This window comes from Citrus sinensis, chromosome 4 (genome assembly GCF_022201045.2).
Source record: "Citrus sinensis cultivar Valencia sweet orange chromosome 4, DVS_A1.0, whole genome shotgun sequence".
Taxonomy (NCBI): domain Eukaryota; kingdom Viridiplantae; phylum Streptophyta; class Magnoliopsida; order Sapindales; family Rutaceae; genus Citrus; species Citrus sinensis.
The window spans coordinates 16,682,152-16,697,929 of record NC_068559.1 but is presented as its reverse complement, the minus strand read 5'-3'; the positions used below and the strand labels follow the sequence as shown (position 1 = coordinate 16,697,929).

The following is a 15,778-nucleotide window of genomic DNA, read 5'->3' as shown; positions in this document are numbered from 1 at the left end:
TCACCAGACATTGTTGATTGCTTAGGGATTACAAGGGAAGAATGTTTGATTGCGAAGCTAAAGAAAGCTCTCGAAGACTATATCTATCATTGTCCCCCGGGGGGATGCAAATGATTTTGATAATTAGTTATTTCTTTTATCTTTTATGAGTGCTTTTGCAACAATGATCAAGTGTAGTGAAATTGAAACTATATCTTAATAAAAAGAAGAAACTAATCCATTATGAGTGTGCAATGTTAAGACATGTGCCTTTTGTGCGTCCATCTGATGCTATTTTGTTGTATACAAATCGTTAACTCAATCTATGAGAGAGTAATCTGTTGAAATACTAATAATGATCATTATTACTGTGTTAGTACTAGTAATATTTGAACGTTCAATCCATTTTCTCTTCGGATGAGGCTGCATCCTCGCAAAAAGGGGAAAAAAACCCTTGTATTTTATCGAAATCTTATATTACAAAACTGTTTGAGTTAATTTCAGGGAAAAATTCAATTTAATTGCTAATTTACGTATATACTTCAATTTAAATTATGAAAATATCAATTTTACCCCAAGAAACGTGAACACATCATCTTACCCTTTTTTATTACTAAAAAAATAGATTAAAAAATTCATTTACGCTTATGTTCTAATCAAAAATTGAGGTAAGTTGCGGTTTTCACGATTTTGAAGGGTAAATTGAAGATTTTTATTTGCAGGAGAATGAATTGAAGTTCGCCCAGTTAATATAACAAAATTTTCCTATTATTCTGGCACATATTGACCTCATCTACTAAAAAAACAAAAGTCTTTCTCTAATTAGATGCAATGTTGTCATGGCGGATTCACAAATTGTGTTCAAGATGAAAAAAAATTAATGCAAGTAAATGGACAATTTGTTGGCTAAGCCGCACAACAGAAGTCACATGTAATTGTTACCATAATTTTAATTTCATCACTTGAAAATAAAAATATTGGCTTTTAATTTCTTTTATTTTATGTTATTTTATTTCATTTAAGAAAAACTTGTTAGTAATTACAAAATTGTTTCAAGCAGTTGCTTCTAAATACAAATATGTACTATTTTATTTATTTGCGATGGCTAGTTTGGCTTTAATTTAAGATTTGTCTTTGAAATTTAGATATTTCTTTATTCTTGTTATATAACTAAATAATATAATATTTATACTTGATTGATGACTTAAAATGATAATATGTTAGTTTGTTAATTTTTATGCAGCTAGTATGGTAAGAAATTGTTTTTGATAAGACAATAGTGAAAACAGAGATAACAATAAGATTAATCACTTAATGATGCAAAATATAGGCTTTATCATGTTGGCTCCTGCAAATTTAAGACCTAGATGTTGTTATTACTAAGAATAACAAGTAGGAATTTTAATCAGTGTTGTCAGTTTCAGCTTTTCTTTTTCGGTCTTTCTATTGTAATGCTCTTGAGATGTTATGAATTAAACAAATACAAGTTCTTAATCACACGCTCTTATTAGATGGGAAGCATCATAAAAAGAAGAAGCAAATTCTCAAATTGGGTGGCCAAAAAAACTTGTGGCAATAAATTAAGTCTTTTGAGCAAGCTGGGGGATTCAAGCCTACTATGTGGATTGAATAGAAAAGTAGCAACAAGTAGATAATGAGTCCAGTGAAGCCAATAACTAATGCTGCTTTAATTTGGTCACCGTATTAAGGTGCTTGGAGGTAAACTTGTGGCCAACCTACTAATGAAATATAAAAATGTCAAAGATTTTTAGTTTCATCGTCGCCTAAAATTATTGATTGCTCAAGACTTACTAGGGAAGAGTGTTTGATTGAAAAGTTAAAATAGGCTCTCAAAGACTCTATCTACCCTTGTTCCGCAAGGGGATGCAAATGAACTTGATAATCAGTTATTTCTTTTATCTTTTATGAGTCCTTTTGCAATAATGATCAATTGTAGTGGAATTAAAACTGTGTTTTAATAAAAGTAGAAATTAATCCATTATGAGCACGAAATATTATGTCATGTGTTTTTTGTGTGTGCGCCTAGTGCTATTGACTCCTACAAATTCAAGACCCATATGTGGTTAGCATGAAGAATAACATGTAAGATTAATTAGTTCAAGGAATTTTCGTTAATGTATTTAGTATTCAACTTTTCTTATTTTGTCTCTCTTCTGCAATGTTTTTGGGATGTTATGAATTAAACAAATACAATCTCCAATTCACACACTCTTATTAGATAGGAAGCATCATAAAAAGAAGAAATAAATTCTTAAAGTGGGTGACCAAAAAGACTTGAGCTAGTGAATCACCTCTTTGAACAAGTAGGGGATTCAACACTGCTGTATGGATGAATAATGAAGCAAAAGCAAGGAGATGATGAGTCCAATGAAGCCTGCAGCTAATTCTCCTGTAACTTTGTGGTAGTACAGGGACACTTGGAGGCTAACTGGTAGCTAGCTCGCTAATGAATTCCACCTCTTCCCCACTTGAGCAATTGCCAAGGTAGCCGGTATGCTTGGTGTGTATAACACTATGAAATCCAATTGATCCAAAGTATTGAACAAAATCAACAAGAATTATGTCCAATATAAATGCTTTAAATTATCCATACTTGAGCAATTAATTATTTAAACTTTGCGTACATACCATCCAGTAATTAATGTCGATGCTCATAATATCTTGAGCTTTTATTATAGTTTAATTAATGCTTTTAGATTTGGTTCAATGCTCTGGTGAGTTACAGTAATTTTTCCTCCACATTTATGTCAGATAATGCTTTCTACTGTTTGCATATTGCATTATTACACGAATCTTAATCTAAAACTTTTCAATATTTGTGTAAAATGATATTAACAGATAATTTGATGATTCACAAAAATGATTGAGTACTGATGAAGCTTGGCTTGGACTTGGTCGTTTTATATTGAATAAATGTGTACGACTGATTATGTGCCATTTTTCGAGTGGTGATATTGAACCTTCTCAAAATATCTTTTCAGCCATCACCTTTTAATTAATTTACTTAATTAGCAAAAGTATCCTTTTCCTCACTCTAGCATTTACTTTGTTGTTTTTGGCCTGTCTTATGATAGTGGTGGCGGCGGCCATGTAGCTGAACAAAAACAGCTTCAATATAATATCAGCACATCCTCTCTTTAATTCTATCATAGATAATTACATTAATTTATTTTTTAATAAATGGTTTCAGTAAATTCAGCGTCTTTAACACTAATGTTGTTTGTTTCTTTTGATCATGTTAAATTTCACTTTAAAAAAAATGTTGGTTCTATAATATCGGACTCAGTACATAATGCTTATATTAGAATTTCAACTTGATGATATTGGATATTTGACATTGTTATAGAGATTGATGTAATTGCATTTGAGGTGCTTTATTGATTTGCTGTTAGTGAGAAGTTAAAATGCGTATACTTGGAGGAAAATTAATGTAAAATTATCCGGTACTTTTTTTTTTCAAATGGTCTGCCGCTGCTGTAGAATCTCATGGATATACAATACAGCCTCTCTAAATTAATATCAAAATCATACAATTCTATTAATATAAAGAGATACTGATATTAATTAATCTATAAGTTAATAATCTTTTAATTTATAGAGTGTATATACAATTAAGTGAACATATATTTAATCAACTAGATAATTCGTAGTATTTTACCAACATAGCCAATTCAAAATTAATTAATCCCCTAAATATAGATTACAATTAACAAAAAAAAAAAGAGAATTCCTGTTGTTTTGAATTCAGCAGGAATAAGTAATATCAGATATGAGATCCCACTATGTTTAGATTTGAAGAAAAACAAATAATAATCGAGTCATGTTTTATTTAATAACATATTATAACAATTATGTTTGTAAGCCCAGTAAATTATTATTTTATAGTAAGAATGTGACCATACAATTATAAAACATAATCTCTTATACAACTTATTGATTGATTAATATCAATATCTCTTTAAATTAATAGATGTTGCATGATTTATTTATTATTAATTTATAGAAGTATTACTGTATATCCATGCAAATATACAGGATTGATTGTGTCACTGACTTGCTTAAAATAGGATGCGGTTAATTTCGTTGGAGGGCGTGGCTTCTAGAAACGCCTTACATATTAAAACAATAGTTTGACGATTGATATAATGAGAAAGAATCTAACAATAAACTAAACATAATAATAACACTAAAAACGATCAAATTAATTTAATGTATGTTAAAATTGTCGTCGTAATGCAACATGATATTAAAGTCAATAGTTAATTTAAACAAACACAACATAATTTATTTAATCCTCATTTATGGAATCTTTCAATTCCATTAAAGTCACTGCAACTCGTTTCCCAATATTCATTCATATAAATAGAGACTTATGCTGCCCTGATTGATGTAGATCTCTTATACTTCTAATTAAGTTATTGATAATTCACCTAAGAAATAGAAATATGTCGAAGAGCCTTAGTTTCATCATCTTGGCTTTGCTCGTCGTGGCAAACACTGAAAGTAGACTTATTTTAGCCAATCATATTGGCCAAGGATCTACCGCAGATGCGTCATTTTCCAGTAATCCTACAGCATCACCAGACATTGTTGATTGCTCAGGGATTACAAGGGAAGAGTGTTTGATTGCGAAGCTAAAGAAAGCTCTCGAAGACTATATCTATCATTGTCCCCCGGGGGGATGCAAATGATTTTGATAATTAGTTATTTCTTTTATCTTTTATGAGTGCTTTTGCAACAATGATCAAGTGTGGTGAAATTGAAACTATATCTTAATAAAAAGAAGAAACTAATCCATTATGAGTGTGCAATGTTAAGACATGTGCCTTTTGTGCGTCCATCTGATGCTATTTTGTTGTATACAAATCGTTAACTCAATCTATGAGAGAGTAATCTGTTGAAATACTAATAATGATCATTATTACTGTGTTAGTACTAGTAATATTTGAACGTTCAATCCATTTTCTCTTCGGATGAGGCTGCATCCTCGCAAAAAGGGGAAAAAAACCCTTGTATTTTATCGAAATCTTATATGACAAAACTGTTTGAGTTAATTTCAGGGAAAAATTCAATTTAATTGCTAATTTACGTATATACTTCAATTTAAATTATGAAAATATCAATTTTACCCCAAGAAACGTGAACACATCATCTTACCCTTTTTTATTACTAAAAAAATAGATTAAAAAATTCATTTACGCTTATGTTCTAATCAAAAATTGAGGTAAGTTGCGGTTTTCACGATTTTGAAGGGTAAATTGAAGATTTTTATTTGCAGGAGAATGAATTGAAGTTCGCCCAGTTAATATAACAAAATTTTCCTATTATTCTGGCACATATTGACCTCATCTACTAAAAAAACAAAAGTCTTTCTCTAATTAGATGCAATGTTGTCATGGCGGATTCACAAATTGTGTTCAAGATGAAAAAAAATTAATGCAAGTAAATGGACAATTTGTTGGCTAAGCCGCACAACAGAAGTCACATGTAATTGTTACCATAATTTTAATTTCATCACTTGAAAATAAAAATATTGGCTTTTAATTTCTTTTATTTTATGTTATTTTATTTCATTTAAGAAAAACTTGTTAGTAATTACAAAATTGTTTCAAGCAGTTGCTTCTAAATACAAATATGTACTATTTTATTTATTTGCGATGGCTAGTTTGGCTTTAATTTAAGATTTGTCTTTGAAATTTAGATATTTCTTTATTCTTGTTATATAACTAAATAATATAATATTTATACTTGATTGATGACTTAAAATGATAATATGTTAGTTTGTTAATTTTTATGCAGCTAGTATGGTAAGAAATTGTTTTTGATAAGACAATAGTGAAAACAGAGATAACAATAAGATTAATCACTTAATGATGCAAAATATAGGCTTTATCATGTTGGCTCCTGCAAATTTAAGACCTAGATGTTGTTATTACTAAGAATAACAAGTAGGAATTTTAATCAGTGTTGTCAGTTTCAGCTTTTCTTTTTCGGTCTTTCTATTGTAATGCTCTTGAGATGTTATGAATTAAACAAATACAAGTTCTTAATCACACGCTCTTATTAGATGGGAAGCATCATAAAAAGAAGAAGCAAATTCTCAAATTGGGTGGCCAAAAAAACTTGTGGCAATAAATTAAGTCTTTTGAGCAAGCTGGGGGATTCAAGCCTACTATGTGGATTGAATAGAAAAGTAGCAACAAGTAGATAATGAGTCCAGTGAAGCCAATAACTAATGCTGCTTTAATTTGGTCACCGTATTAAGGTGCTTGGAGGTAAACTTGTGGCCAACCTACTAATGAAATATAAAAATGTCAAAGATTTTTAGTTTCATCGTCGCCTAAAATTATTGATTGCTCAAGACTTACTAGGGAAGAGTGTTTGATTGAAAAGTTAAAATAGGCTCTCAAAGACTCTATCTACCCTTGTTCCGCAAGGGGATGCAAATGAACTTGATAATCAGTTATTTCTTTTATCTTTTATGAGTCCTTTTGCAATAATGATCAATTGTAGTGGAATTAAAACTGTGTTTTAATAAAAGTAGAAATTAATCCATTATGAGCACGAAATATTATGTCATGTGTTTTTTGTGTGTGCGCCTAGTGCTATTGACTCCTACAAATTCAAGACCCATATGTGGTTAGCATGAAGAATAACATGTAAGATTAATTAGTTCAAGGAATTTTCGTTAATGTATTTAGTATTCAACTTTTCTTATTTTGTCTCTCTTCTGCAATGTTTTTGGGATGTTATGAATTAAACAAATACAATCTCCAATTCACACACTCTTATTAGATAGGAAGCATCATAAAAAGAAGAAATAAATTCTTAAAGTGGGTGACCAAAAAGACTTGAGCTAGTGAATCACCTCTTTGAACAAGTAGGGGATTCAACACTGCTGTATGGATGAATAATGAAGCAAAAGCAAGGAGATGATGAGTCCAATGAAGCCTGCAGCTAATTCTCCTGTAACTTTGTGGTAGTACAGGGACACTTGGAGGCTAACTGGTAGCTAGCTCGCTAATGAATTCCACCTCTTCCCCACTTGAGCAATTGCCAAGGTAGCCGGTATGCTTGGTGTGTATAACACTATGAAATCCAATTGATCCAAAGTATTGAACAAAATCAACAAGAATTATGTCCAATATAAATGCTTTAAATTATCCATACTTGAGCAATTAATTATTTAAACTTTGCGTACATACCATCCAGTAATTAATGTCGATGCTCATAATATCTTGAGCTTTTATTATAGTTTAATTAATGCTTTTAGATTTGGTTCAATGCTCTGGTGAGTTACAGTAATTTTTCCTCCACATTTATGTCAGATAATGCTTTCTACTGTTTGCATATTGCATTATTACACGAATCTTAATCTAAAACTTTTCAATATTTGTGTAAAATGATATTAACAGATAATTTGATGATTCACAAAAATGATTGAGTACTGATGAAGCTTGGCTTGGACTTGGTCGTTTTATATTGAATAAATGTGTACGACTGATTATGTGCCATTTTTCGAGTGGTGATATTGAACCTTCTCAAAATATCTTTTCAGCCATCACCTTTTAATTAATTTACTTAATTAGCAAAAGTATCCTTTTCCTCACTCTAGCATTTACTTTGTTGTTTTTGGCCTGTCTTATGATAGTGGTGGCGGCGGCCATGTAGCTGAACAAAAACAGCTTCAATATAATATCAGCACATCCTCTCTTTAATTCTATCATAGATAATTACATTAATTTATTTTTTAATAAATGGTTTCAGTAAATTCAGCGTCTTTAACACTAATGTTGTTTGTTTCTTTTGATCATGTTAAATTTCACTTTAAAAAAAATGTTGGTTCTATAATATCGGACTCAGTACATAATGCTTATATTAGAATTTCAACTTGATGATATTGGATATTTGACATTGTTATAGAGATTGATGTAATTGCATTTGAGGTGCTTTATTGATTTGCTGTTAGTGAGAAGTTAAAATGCGTATACTTGGAGGAAAATTAATGTAAAATTATCCGGTACTTTTTTTTTTCAAATGGTCTGCCGCTGCTGTAGAATCTCATGGATATACAATACAGCCTCTCTAAATTAATATCAAAATCATACAATTCTATTAATATAAAGAGATACTGATATTAATTAATCTATAAGTTAATAATCTTTTAATTTATAGAGTGTATATACAATTAAGTGAACATATATTTAATCAACTAGATAATTCGTAGTATTTTACCAACATAGCCAATTCAAAATTAATTAATCCCCTAAATATAGATTACAATTAACAAAAAAAAAAAGAGAATTCCTGTTGTTTTGAATTCAGCAGGAATAAGTAATATCAGATATGAGATCCCACTATGTTTAGATTTGAAGAAAAACAAATAATAATCGAGTCATGTTTTATTTAATAACATATTATAACAATTATGTTTGTAAGCCCAGTAAATTATTATTTTATAGTAAGAATGTGACCATACAATTATAAAACATAATCTCTTATACAACTTATTGATTGATTAATATCAATATCTCTTTAAATTAATAGATGTTGCATGATTTATTTATTATTAATTTATAGAAGTATTACTGTATATCCATGCAAATATACAGGATTGATTGTGTCACTGACTTGCTTAAAATAGGATGCGGTTAATTTCGTTGGAGGGCGTGGCTTCTAGAAACGCCTTACATATTAAAACAATAGTTTGACGATTGATATAATGAGAAAGAATCTAACAATAAACTAAACATAATAATAACACTAAAAACGATCAAATTAATTTAATGTATGTTAAAATTGTCGTCGTAATGCAACATGATATTAAAGTCAATAGTTAATTTAAACAAACACAACATAATTTATTTAATCCTCATTTATGGAATCTTTCAATTCCATTAAAGTCACTGCAACTCGTTTCCCAATATTCATTCATATAAATAGAGACTTATGCTGCCCTGATTGATGTAGATCTCTTATACTTCTAATTAAGTTATTGATAATTCACCTAAGAAATAGAAATATGTCGAAGAGCCTTAGTTTCATCATCTTGGCTTTGCTCGTCGTGGCAAACACTGAAAGTAGACTTATTTTAGCCAATCATATTGGCCAAGGATCTACCGCAGATGCGTCATTTTCCAGTAATCCTACAGCATCACCAGACATTGTTGATTGCTCAGGGATTACAAGGGAAGAGTGTTTGATTGCGAAGCTAAAGAAAGCTCTCGAAGACTATATCTATCATTGTCCCCCGGGGGGATGCAAATGATTTTGATAATTAGTTATTTCTTTTATCTTTTATGAGTGCTTTTGCAACAATGATCAAGTGTGGTGAAATTGAAACTATATCTTAATAAAAAGAAGAAACTAATCCATTATGAGTGTGCAATGTTAAGACATGTGCCTTTTGTGCGTCCATCTGATGCTATTTTGTTGTATACAAATCGTTAACTCAATCTATGAGAGAGTAATCTGTTGAAATACTAATAATGATCATTATTACTGTGTTAGTACTAGTAATATTTGAACGTTCAATCCATTTTCTCTTCGGATGAGGCTGCATCCTCGCAAAAAGGGGAAAAAAACCCTTGTATTTTATCGAAATCTTATATTACAAAACTGTTTGAGTTAATTTCAGGGAAAAATTCAATTTAATTGCTAATTTACGTATACACTTCAATTTAAATTATGAAAATATCAATTTTACCCCAAGAAACGTGAACACATCATCTTACCCTTTTTTATTACTAAAAAAATAGATTAAAAAATTCATTTACGCTTATGTTCTAATCAAAAATTGAGGTAAGTTGCGGTTTTCACGATTTTGAAGGGTAAATTGAAGATTTTTATTTGCAGGAGAATGAATTGAAGTTCGCCCAGTTAATATAACAAAATTTTCCTATTATTCTGGCACATATTGACCTCATCTACTAAAAAAACAAAAGTCTTTCTCTAATTAGATGCAATGTTGTCATGGCGGATTCACAAATTGTGTTCAAGATGAAAAAAAATTAATGCAAGTAAATGGACAATTTGTTGGCTAAGCCGCACAACAGAAGTCACATGTAATTGTTACCATAATTTTAATTTCATCACTTGAAAATAAAAATATTGGCTTTTAATTTCTTTTATTTTATGTTATTTTATTTCATTTAAGAAAAACTTGTTAGTAATTACAAAATTGTTTCAAGCAGTTGCTTCTAAATACAAATATGTACTATTTTATTTATTTGCGATGGCTAGTTTGGCTTTAATTTAAGATTTGTCTTTGAAATTTAGATATTTCTTTATTCTTGTTATATAACTAAATAATATAATATTTATACTTGATTGATGACTTAAAATGATAATATGTTAGTTTGTTAATTTTTATGCAGCTAGTATGGTAAGAAATTGTTTTTGATAAGACAATAGTGAAAACAGAGATAACAATAAGATTAATCACTTAATGATGCAAAATATAGGCTTTATCATGTTGGCTCCTGCAAATTTAAGACCTAGATGTTGTTATTACTAAGAATAACAAGTAGGAATTTTAATCAGTGTTGTCAGTTTCAGCTTTTCTTTTTCGGTCTTTCTATTGTAATGCTCTTGAGATGTTATGAATTAAACAAATACAAGTTCTTAATCACACGCTCTTATTAGATGGGAAGCATCATAAAAAGAAGAAGCAAATTCTCAAATTGGGTGGCCAAAAAAACTTGTGGCAATAAATTAAGTCTTTTGAGCAAGCTGGGGGATTCAAGCCTACTATGTGGATTGAATAGAAAAGTAGCAACAAGTAGATAATGAGTCCAGTGAAGCCAATAACTAATGCTGCTTTAATTTGGTCACCGTATTAAGGTGCTTGGAGGTAAACTTGTGGCCAACCTACTAATGAAATATAAAAATGTCAAAGATTTTTAGTTTCATCGTCGCCTAAAATTATTGATTGCTCAAGACTTACTAGGGAAGAGTGTTTGATTGAAAAGTTAAAATAGGCTCTCAAAGACTCTATCTACCCTTGTTCCGCAAGGGGATGCAAATGACCTTGATAATCAGTTATTTCTTTTATCTTTTATGAGTCCTTTTGCAGTAATCATTGTTGAGTGTTAGAAAATGTATATTTATAAAGGTAAAAATCGTCATTTTACATTTCACGTTTTACTAACAACCCTTGCTTTTATGTATTTAAGCTTCTTGTAATTTAATTATGTGTGTTTTATTTTAATTAAGTATTTTATGTATTTTAGGGGCATCATGGTCATTTCACAATAAACGAGAGATCAGACGGCAAAACGGACATCACTTTTGAACTCAGGATGGTCGAAGACCTTAAGAGGAGCATAAAAGGAAAAATGGCATTGTTCACATGTACGGTACTATTCACGTGTACGGTACTGTCTACGTTACTGTTCACGACATTGTTCACAAAGACGGATCGATGACGTGGCTTTGACCGATGATGTGGCATTGACTGATGAGGTGTCACGATCTTGTTGGACTAAAATTCTTATGTACTGTTGACGATCACGTGGCAGCATATCAGTGGACCAAAAATCTCGTGTACGGTACATGCATTACACAGGATTATTTTCAACCAAACCGCGTCATTGTTCAACCCGGGTCAAACCGTGTTACTGTTCACCCACGTGGTCAAACCGCGTACTGTTGACTGATGACGTGGCGCAATCTTGAGCGTCCAAACTGTTTTTAATCCGATGGTCACGATTTACTCAATGTATCTATAAAAAGGGGGCCTTCCCTCCCTAATTTGATATCTCTGAATCCACTTTTGGACTCCATTTTCTGTAATTCCTTCTCCATCTTGTATTTTCTACGTATTTTAATAAATTCCCATTTTGCCCCTAGTTCAATTATGAGTAGATAATTTTCTTTCAAGCTTAGGTTGAAGGTGAAGTCTCAACATGTGTCATAGGCTTTATTTGGTAAATTTATTTTCTTTTCCCCTCTAATTTTTGTGGATCATTTGACTTTTCGTTGATAAATAATAATAATCTTGTCTAGATACCGCCTTGGTTACACCGGCTCCATAGTACAAGATTATTATTATTTGGCACGATAAGCCCTTAGCACCATATTGATTAGAGCGTGGTTCATGAGGTGTGGATTTCCCTCTCATGATTTAATTGGTATTAATAAGGAATATTTAGCCTATGGTGCATGTTGATACGGATCCAGATACCCAAGTGTTTCATTTCAATAGATTTCTCTTCAATTTATTCTTGCCATTTCAATTCCAATTTTAAGATAATCTAAGTCACTTTCACCACAAATCCAACAACCCATTTACAAAATTAATTCTACACATAATTAAAATCTACCTACTCGTGGGATCGACACTCGTCACCATTAGTCTATTCTACAATAGATTCGTGCGCTTGCGAGTTCAATAAAATTTGCACAACAAGTTTTTAGCGCCGTTGCCAGGGAGGTAAGTTATTTTAATTTGTAGAATTAATTTTTGTGAATAATTTCTTTTATTTGTTTTCTTGTATTTTTTTCTTATTAAAAAAAAGAAAAAAAAGTGAATCTGCATTTAGAGGTAATAATTTCTTTTCTTTCTCTATTCTTTACAATTCTGCAATTTAATTTTTAAGTTATTTTTCTTTGTAATTTTTTTATTAATTTATTTTTAGTTAATTTATTTTCACGTATTTTTTTAGTGTGTTTTTATATTAAGGTTGTAATAGCGCAATAAGGTTAGTATCGTAATTTCTCCCTCTTCTTTATTTTTATTTGTTTTGTTCCCATCTTTATTTTTATTTTATTTGTTTTGTATGCATGGTCGTAGGTCATTATTACCTAATCTTGAACCTATAGACCTTGAACTAGAAAAAACACCTCGCACACACAAGCACGTTAAAAATAAATTTGGAATGGATTTACAAGCACCACAGGAAAGGCCATTTAAGGACTATTTTAGTCCTTTAGCTAACTTGAGCACTGTTGAGTGTTAGAAAATGTATATCTATAAAGGAGAAAATCGTCATTTTACATTCCACGTCTTACTAACAACCCTTACTTTTATGTATTTAAGGTTCTTGTAATTTAATTATGTGTGTTTTATTTTAATTAAGTATTTTGTGTATTTTAGGGGCATATAGTCATTTCACAATAAACGAGAGATCAAACGGCAAAACGGACATCACTTTTGAACTCAGGACGGTCGAAAACCTTAGGAGGAGCATAAAAGGAAAAATGGCACTATTCACATGTACGGTACTATCTACGTTACTGTTCACGACATTGTTTACACAGACGGATCGATGACGTGGCACTGACCGATGATGTGGCATTGACTGATGAGGTGTCATGATCCTGTTGGTCTAAAATTCTTATGAACTGTTGATGGTGACGTGGCAGCATATTAGTGGACCAAAACTTGCGCGTACGATACATGCATTACACAGGATTATTTTCAACCAAACCGCGTTACTGTTCAAAACTGGGTCAAACCATGTTACTGTTCACCCATGTGGTCAAACCGCGTACTGTTGACTGATGACGTGGCGCAATCCTGAGCGTCCAAACTGTTTTTAATCCGATGGCCACGATTTACTCAATGTATCTATAAAAAGGGGGCCTCCCCCCCTAATTTGATAGATCTGAATCCATTTTTGGACTCCATTTTCTGTAATTCCTTCTCCATCTTATATTTTCTATGTATTTTAATAAATTTTCATTTTGCCCCTAGTTCAATTATGAGTGGCTAATTTTCTTTCAAGCTTGGGTTGAAGGTGAAGTCTCAACATGTGTCATAGGCTTTATTTGGTAAATTTATTTTTTTTCCCTCTAATTTTTGTGGATATTTTGACTTCTCGTCGATAAATAATACAAATCTTGTCTAGTACCGCCTTAATTTCACCGGTCCCCTAGTACAATGTTATTATTATTTGGCACGATAAGCCCTTAGAACCATATTGATTAGAGCGTGGTTCATGAGGTGTGGATTCCCCCCTCATAATTTAATTGGCATTAATAAGGATTATTTAGCCCATGATGCATGTTGATACGGATCCAGATACCCAAGTACGTCATTTCAATAGATTTCTCTTCAATTTATTCTCACCATTTCAATTCCAATTTTAGAATTTATTTTCGCCATTTCAATTCTAATTTTAGGATAATCCAAATCATTTTCACCACAAATCCAACCACCCATTTACAAAATTAATTCTACACATAATTAAAATCCACCTCCTCGTGGGATCGACACTCGTCACCATTAATCTATTCTACAATAGATTCGTGCACTTGCGAGTTCAATAAAATTTGCACAACAAGTTTTTAGCGTCGTTGCTGGGGAGAAAAAAAAAGTGAATCTACATTTAAAGGTTAGTATTTCTTTTCTTTTTCTCTTCTTTAAAATTTGTAATTTAATTTTCAATTTATTTTTTCTTTGTAAATTTTTTTTTGGTTTATCTTATTAATTTATTTTTAGTTAATTTATTTCATGTATTTTTTAAAGTTTTTTTTATATAGAAAGCTTGTAACAACGTGATAAGGTTAGTATCCTACTTTCTCCCTCTTCTTTATTTTTATTTGTTTTGTTCCCATCTTTATTTTTATTTTATTTGTTTTGCATGCATGGTCGTAGGTCATTATTACCTAATCTTGAACCTATAGACCTTGAACTAGAAAAAACACTTCGCACACACAAGCACATTAAAAATAAATTTGGAATGGATTTACAAGCACCACAGGAGAGGCCATTTAAGGACTATTTTAGTCCTTTAGCTAATTTGAGCACATCATGTATAAGATACCCAAATGTAGCTGCTAGGAGCTTTGAACTAAAACCTAATGTGCTAAATTCTCCCCACATTCTATGGCTTAGAAAATGAGGACCCATATAATCATCTGAATGATTTTCATGCTATTTGTCAAACATTTAAATATGAGAATTTTTCAAACGATGATGTTAAACTCAGATTATTCCCATTTTCTTTAAAGGATAGAGCTCGTTCATGGTTAAATACTTTGCCTGCTAATAGCATTACATCATGGGAACACATGGTAACTAAATTTTTGAATAAATATTTCCCAGTGCATAAAACCAATGCTATTCGCAGGGAAATTTCAGAGTTTACACAGAGAGAAGACGAGCAGTTTTTCGAAACATGGGAGAGATTCAATGGGCTACTCTTGAAGTGTCCACATCATGGGTATGAGAAATGGCACCAATGCCAATACATTTTGGAGAGATTATTGCTGAATGTGCAAGAATGGCTAATGGCAACAAGTGGAGGAGAGCTAATGTCAAAAAGTGCATCAGAGATTTGGGAATTCTTCCAGCGACAAGCGGATAATTCCCAACAACGGAGTCGATCACTCAGGAATACTAAAAGAATTAAGGGAGTGAATGAGGTTCACATTGGCGAGTCAACTTCGGGAATCAAATAAGTCAAGGAGATGGTTGAAGGTCTCGCTCGACAAATAGCATCGTTATCGATTTCTAAATCAACAGAGCCACATGACCATGACTCATACTCAGATCAAGCCAATGCCATAGGTGTAATGAGGAAACCATCGAATTACAACTCAGACTCCAACACATATAACCCTGGATGGAGAGACCACCCCAATTTTTCATGGTCTCAAGGATTCTAACAGAACGGACCAGCAGCTCTAGCTCCACCAATTCCTCAAAATCCTCAAGCCTCTCAGCCACCATTTAGACCATACAATCAGAACCAGAACTACTCTCAACCCAGACCATGGGAGGATGCATTCCAGAATTTCAAGAATGTTACTCACTCTACGATTGAGCAACAGA

At 31.6% G+C, this 15,778-nt stretch overlaps 1 non-coding gene across 1 annotated transcript; it reads right to left on the bottom strand.

Annotated features, from left to right (window-relative positions):
• Positions 1-15,066: 15,066 nt before the first annotated feature.
• On the bottom strand, positions 15,067-15,170 carry LOC127901977 (small nucleolar RNA R71). The gene has a single exon (XR_008054382.1). It is a non-coding gene; the product is annotated as a small nucleolar RNA R71 (small nucleolar RNA).
• Between the last annotated feature and the right edge of the window lie 608 nt (positions 15,171-15,778).